Genomic DNA, 7,884 nt, shown 5'->3' with positions numbered 1-7,884 from the left:
CCCCCACAGACTCAATTCACCTCTCTCCCCACCCTCAGTAGACAGGATATTAACTAGAAAACAAGCTAAAGAAGCATTCCCAAATGTAGAAAACCAAAAAAAATTTGGAAGAAAGACAAATAAAGAAATAAGGGATGAAGCAGTAGCAAAAGAAATGGCCCTAGGAACACAATACCCATGGCCACTTATCTAGGGAAAAGTACAGGAAATATGGAGAAAAACCAGCATAAGGGGAAGGGAGCCATGCAACACCCAAGAAGTAAATAATAATAATAGTCTCTTGGAACTGCAGAGGAATGGGCTCACCTGTTAAGGAAAATGCAACAAGAGATATTTTGACAAAAGAGAACCCATATATCCTTATGATCCAGTAGACAAATGTAAACAACTAAGAATCAGAAAATCTTTAAAAAATGTTCAGGCAATATGAAGGGGAAGCAATCCAGGCAACTGGAGCATCAGGAGGCATATGCACAATCTGGAAAAAAGAAAGGTGGGAATTAATGGGGAAAAAAACAAGGTAGCACTGGATTTTAACGAGTCTTAGGAGGACCAACACAGAAGAGAAATACAAGGTGATAAATATATATGCCCCCAACCACTATAAGGAGAAAGAACAGTGTTGGGCAACATTAAAGGAAGTATTACAAGAAACACAAGCTGGAAAAATAATTTTAGGAGGAGATTTAAATCTGGTTAGAAGTATAGAGGAAAAGTTTGGAGGAAACTTTCAAGTGGATCCATCCAAGAACTCTTTAGAAGAAATAATGGAACAATGTAGTCTTCTGGACATTCCTCCAAACAATGGAAAATATACTTGGAATAACAAGAGAGTGGGTAAAAGTAACATAAAAGAAAGACTGGACAGAATCCCGATTCAAGACAACATAGCAGCACTGTACAGCTCTATCAAATCCAAAATCATTCACACCATAGCTTCTGATCACAAGCCGGTTGTAATAACAATGGGAAAAATGGAAAGCCAAGGCCCACTCCCATTCAAGTACAGCTCAATCTAGGATAGTAGCACAAAAATCAGCGAATTAGTTAAAGCAACATGGGCACCAAGAATATCAGGCTCACCACAGTACATATGGGAGACAAAATTAAAAAGTGTAAGAACCAAGCTAAAGGAATGGGCAAGGTTAAATGAAATTAAAAAAAAAAAAGAAAAAGAAAAAAGAGCTACAACAGAAAATGGACAGCATGCAAGCTGAAAAAGAATGTAAAGAGGAAAGCAAGCAAGTCTACCTTAAAGAGAAAGAAATTTTCTGGGAGATATATAGGGAAAACAGGAAAGAGGAGGAAGAGGCAAGACTGAAATCTAAAATCCTCTGGCTCAAGGCAGGGGATAAGAATACGTCATTTTTTCATAACAGTATGAAAATCAGAAGAGCTAGAAACCAGATAGAAAAAATACAAGTGGAAAATCAAGAAATCAAAGGAGCGGAAGAAATAAAAAAAAGAAGCCCACAAGAACTTCAAAAACTTACTTTCAACAATGGAGGAAATGGCTGAATATGAAGAAATTTTGCAGCACACAAAGAAGAAAATAAAAAAAGAACAAAAAAAGACATGTGAAAGGACCTCATAGAAGAAGAAATTGTGGAGGCTATTTGGAGCCTGCATCTGGACAAAGCACCCGGGCCAGACGGATTCACAATAGCCTTCTACAAAGATCATTGGTATACAATCAGAAAGGATTTCTTAAGAATGACAAAGAATGTTAAAAAACAAAATGGGAGGCCACACAAGATCTTCCTATCTTGCTCTGGTTCCAAAGGAAGAAAATCCATCCACCTTTAATAGGTTTCAACCCATTTCTCTGTGCATTTCCTCCTACAAGATAATAACAAAAATTGTGGCAAATAGAATAAAGAAAGTGCTACACTTAATCATCTCAGAAAACCGAGGGTTTGTCCCAAACAGACAAATCATTGACAATGTCATCATAGTTCAAGAAGTTGTCCACTCTAGTATCTTAAAGCAAGAAAAAGGTATGATAATCAAACTAGATATGGAAAACGCTTTCAATAGAGTCAGCCACTCATATCTATTGGTTTTACTTCAGAAACTGGAGTTATCAAAAGAAATAATAGAAGTGATACAAGAATGCATATCCAATCACTGGATAGCCCCCCTCATCAATGGAAGACCCAGTGAATTTTTTCAAATCACAAGAGGCCTCAGGCAAGGCTGCCCTCTATCACCATTTCTATATATAATAATGGCAGAAACTCTTAGTAGAGCATTGGAAACACAGAGGAAAGAAAGAACTATAACAAGACTGAGAATAGAAAAAGGAATAAAGACCATAAATCACTCCTTGTTTGCAGATGATACATTGTTGATGGGAGGAGCATCAACAATAATAGCAAGAAGATTCAAAAAAAAATAATGGATGCATTTATGCAGGTTTCTGGTGGACTTTTGAACAATACAAAATGCAGGATCTATGGGTGGAACATTCCACCATGAACTATGCAAATAATTTCCCAAATCATGGAAATCCCAACATAGGAAAATTGGAATCACTTTCTCTATCTGGGATTACCAATATCAAAAGAGATCATGAAGGCAAAAATATGGACAAAACAAATTGGGAAAATGCAAGACAGGATAAAGAACTGGGGAATGATGTGGTTAAATATGGTTGGAAGGGTGATATTAATTAAAGCTCTCCTTGCTGCATTACCAATATACCAATATGCACTAATCATAACACCAGCAAGTGACCACAAGCAGATGGAATTAATTTTAAGAAGTTTTCTCTGGCAGGGTGGGAAGCAGGAAAACAAAAAGTTTAGTTTGGTAAGGTGGGAACAAGTAGTGCTACCATATGAACAAGGAGGCTTGTCCATTCGGCTGCCTAGGATCATGAATGCAACCCTGGGAATGAAAATTGTCTGAAGACTCATAATAGGTAACGAGAGCTGGTGGAAAAAGGCCATCATAAACAAATATCTAAATGGCTCCAAGGAGAATCTGCTGAATAGGAACATCCCAATAAGACAAATCACCCAAGTATGGAAGCTAGTCAAAAGAGTCACTCTAATAATGGGCAACCACATCTCCAAAACTCCTGGGAATGGACAAAAAATCACGATATGGGAAGACAGAATCATGGGAAAAGACCCATTACAGGATCACTCGGAAATGGACGGCATTCAAGAGTGGATGAGAGGGAAAGGCTTTAATACCTTACATTCAATCTCTCTATGGAATCAGAAGGAATGGAAGGAATGGAAAAGGCCAGCAATCCCAGCAAACATGGAAGGAAAATGGAATAAACTCAAGTGGCATCTAAAGGGGGCAACACCAATTCATCGTGACGAGGAAGACAATTACCTCTGGGACCCAAGTAATGGGCAATATACAGTCAAAACTGGATATAAAATTCTTCAAGATCAAACCAATCAGCAAGAATGGGAACCATGGAAATCAGAAAGTTTGCCTAAAATAAAAAAAAAATAAAAAAAAATTCATTTGGACCCTATTAAAAGGAAAGATCCTGACTAGAGAAAACCTTAAAAAAAGAGGATTCCATGGTCCATCAAGATGCCCATTATGCTAGCAGGAAGAAGAAACCATTCAACACTTATTTCAGGACTGTAAATTCTCAAGAGAATGCTGGGAGCATCTCTTGAGCCCGCTGGAAGTAAATATAGACTATGGTAAACCATTGCTGGAATTCCTCAAAATTCTGGAGAAAGCCTACCCATATGCAACAAAGAAGAAAGTCACAATTATAAGAATTTGGAAATGCATTCCAACAGTCCTATGCTGGCAAATTTGGCTGACTCGGAACAGGTGTATCTTTAAAAACCACAATCCTAGAATTGGAAAAACATTATCAAAAGTATGGGGATTAACTTTAGAAATATTCAATGAAAAAGGAACTACCCTAATGGATTATAGTATTCTTCAACAAGAAGAAAGAGAATGGCTTAGCAAAGCCAAATTAGACAACAATGGTAAAAAGGGACAGAGAAAAGAAAGCTCAGGGATAAACTGGAAATTGAGAATGACTGAAGAAGAAAATTGAAAGTTGGAAAAGACAGTAAAATAGATATTGTTTGCAATTTGATGGAGCCTCCAAGAATAATCCTGGAAAGGTAGGAGCACGTGGGATAATTTTTTATCCAAGTGGGAAAATAATTGTCACATATGAATGGGGATTGGGACAAATTTCAATGCTTGGTCAACGCAGGTCAAAGATGCCCTTTGTTGCCTTAGCCAAACTCGGTCAACACAGTCAACAATTTATGCGTCCTCTTTCAGCCTGCGTCTTCTTGCTTCCCACATGTGAGAGATCCTTTTCCTTGTGTATACCCAATCATATAAGGAGAGAGAGAAGAATGAGAGATGATGAGATGAATTGAAATGAATCAATCTCACTTGTATTTATATGATTTGTGCCACACATTTAGTTACTAGCCGGCCTTGACAATTTGTCAAGTAATTACAAATAAATTCATATCTCCATAAATACTTGTCAGAATCGGATGATCTTTAGATCAATCCCACACCTCTCGACAAGAGAAATCTAGGAAAAATATCAGCTGCCATAAATAAGGTGACCCACTTACAGTTTGGCCCCAGTTTCCAATTTTAATACTTTCTCTCAACTAGGGAGAACTCCATCTGCAATCCATCTGATCGTCATTACTATCCCAGCCATCAAATGCACTACCCTGCACTGCTTGGTCCTACTCTGCTTTGCTTGAACTATGAAGAAGAAGAAATGATCAAGGATGTATCATAGCATCCTCCACTGACCCGAAGTCAGTCTCATAGTGTGTCATACCACTCTCACTGATCCCAGATCAATGGAGGTCATCCTAGCATAGGGAGTACGGTAGATACAATGATGCGTCCATCGATAGTACTACTAATGGTCCCTAACCCCATTTCCCTACTCATTGATCAGATGAGAAGTACTTCCCATGAGTCTCACACTGCATGGGTAGGATGCCTCGACAGGAGAACTAATCATTCTGTCCACAAGATAACGAATCATCATGTCCACAAGAGAATGAATCATCCTATCCAACAGTCGCCACAAGTGATCCAAATTTAAACAGGAATGCAACAATAAAATACAGAGATAACCATAAAGAAAAATATGTAGCAGAAATAATACTTCATTTCATTACTGTAAAATACTGAAATATGCTTACAAATAGAAATGGAAATAACCCAGCTAGGGCGATGGTAGCTTATCTCTGAGAAGAGATGTGTTGGCTACATGCCTCTGAACTGTTCTCCAAAAACTATGTTACAATGAGGCTCGAGGGCCTATTTATTGTTGAGAAACAATGGAAAACCCTTCACATTCCAAAACCTAACCCTAGAAGATGAAATGCCAAATTGTGGGCCCCGTTTTTGGGTAAGTTGGTACATCAACTTCCCAGGGTCGCAAATTGGTCGTACTATCTCCGTTTGACGCGCATGATAGCCCGTTGGAAAGATCGCTCCGAGGACTACGACGGAAAATACGATTTTTAAATAGAAATATCGTTGGCGGTGGATTTCCCAAAAAACGTCGTTTAGGGCCTCAAAACGGCTCCGGAAGTTTAGGACCCGAAAAAACTGCTAAAAATAGTAAAATGTGCTATAATTAAGGAAACAGAAAAACTGAAAGAGACAGTTGTGGGGGTCCAAATGGGATAGGTGGGTGGCCACCAACATCCACTTGGATCATTCCTCCCCCCTTAGGAAGAAATGGTCCCCATTGCGTTGAGTTCCTCCTTGAGATGAAGAAGCTTCTGCTGAGCTGGGTCTCTGGTGAGTTGTTCTGCAATCTCTGATGTGTCCAGAAATGGTGGGGAGCATGGTCAGTGACGGTCCACATTGAACACTCGGTGCAAGCGAAGGAATGGAGGAATGTTGTGCTTCAAAGCATTGTTTCTCGTAGCCTTGTTACTGGTGTAAGGACCATGTCGAAGTGGTCTGAGTTTCTGATGGGTTCTGGTAAGGCGCTCCCTCTGCAAATGTAACCAAACTTTATCGCCCACCTGAAACTTGTGTGGTACCCCTCTGGGTAAGGAAAAGTTGTTCCTGTGTTCTGTCATGACTGTATCCCTCTGTTGCTGCTGCTGTGTGGAGGAACCCTTCGCGGGGGTCATGGATGTAGCAACGATCTTCCCCTTACTTTGGGAGCGAACCAGACAGAAAATAAATTTCCTAGTCTGTGAGATGAGCTTGCTGCCTTTCTTAGCAATGATCAAAGAGGTGGCGGTAGGTGGGGCTACCTCCAGTATCCTGTATAATGAATTATCCAAAGAAATGATGACAACGCGAGGCCTTGACTCATACACAACATGTCGCCTCCACAAGTATGGCTGGCCTAATAGTACATCACAAACATCCAGAGGTGTAACATCACACAATACCTTGTCCGTGAAGGGCTTGATGCTGTAGGGAAGGCGACACTGCTGGCGAACTTTGAGATCTCGTCCTTCGTGAAGCAAACCGATACTATACGGTTGTGGGTGTGGTGTAGTTGGTAGGCCCAACTACTTCACGACCTCTGTTGAAATGAGGTTCTTTTGGCTGCCAATGTCGACAATGAATTGCAGCGGCGAACCCTTCACCCACATCTGTGAGTGGAAAAGATGTTCCCCCTCCTCTGGATCTTCGGGCTCATTTTTCTGGATCTTGGCAGTAGCAATAGTGGCGCTGGGATCCACATTAATGATTTGCTTCCCTTTGTCATTCCCCTTGTCGGGTTCTGACTTAGAGTCGGAACATGCATCTGATTCGGAAGCCTTCAACTCAGCCACCAACGACTGCTTGGTCCGACACTCACTTGTGTTATGAGTGGGACTCTTGTGGAACTCACACCACTTTCCTGTGCCCTTCTTCGGCTTCGTGGTGTTGTTCTTTTCTTGCGGCTTCGACGGGTTGTCTTGGGTCACCCCGCCTTGGCTTTGTCCTTTGGGTTTTGGATTTGCAGATCCAAAGTCTCGCGTCTTCTATTTGAACTTTTGCTCGATTTTGACAACGTATCGGTATGCTGTGCCGAGTGAGGAGATGTTCAAGAACTCCATCTCTTCCTGGATGTATTTGTGTAGGCAGCCGCGGTATTTGAGATCCAGATGCAGCTCAAAATCTTTGATACCCAATTGTGTGCGAAGGGTATGAAAAATGTTTGTGAACTCTAGCACATCTTGGTCTCATCCCTGCCGCAGTGTGGTCCATTTGTCCTCATACCTTTTGACAGGGTAGTACTGCTCCTTGATGGCATCCCAGAAGTCATTCCAAGTGGGTGTGGCTGAAAACAGTAAGCCTGTACTTTCATCCTTCTGTTCACAGTAGGTTTCCCACCAGTCCTTGACGTGGGGGGTTGCTTTGAGAAGAGCGAAAACAATCTTTTCCCGAATTGAAAATTCATGAACAGAAAAATACCCATCGATCAGATTTAACCATTTATCTACGGCATCTGCGTCTATTTGACCCTTGAATATGGGGATTTCAAAATTAACTTGTACCTTAAACGGTATGGCATTTCCAGAGTAGCTGTTGGAAGCCGATGCATCGCCTCTAGGTAGCCGCTGAAGGATTTGGGCAAAGTTGTCCATCATCACATTCCTTTGTCGCTCGAGGGCTTCTTCGAGCAAGATTTTGATAGGATCTCCTGCCCCCTCGTTTTTCTTCTCATCCGCCATGGGAGGTCGTCGAGATTTGCGAGGCTGGTCTTGCAAAGGTTCGACCAGTTCCAGACCTAACTCCTTATATCCCGACCTCGTTGGGGACATGCAAAGAAAAACAGAGAAAAAACAGACCGCTCTGATACCACTGATCCAGATTTAAACAGGAACGCAATAAAATACAGAGATAACCATAAAGACAAATATGCAGCTGTTGTAGATCTAACCCGGA

Source organism: Pinus tabuliformis, chromosome 2_2 (genome assembly GCF_031772625.1).
Source record: "Pinus tabuliformis cultivar Carrire ecotype Pingquan chromosome 2_2, CPIR1, whole genome shotgun sequence".
NCBI lineage: Eukaryota > Viridiplantae > Streptophyta > Pinopsida > Pinales > Pinaceae > Pinus > Pinus tabuliformis.
Note: the sequence above shows the minus strand (reverse complement) of the source record.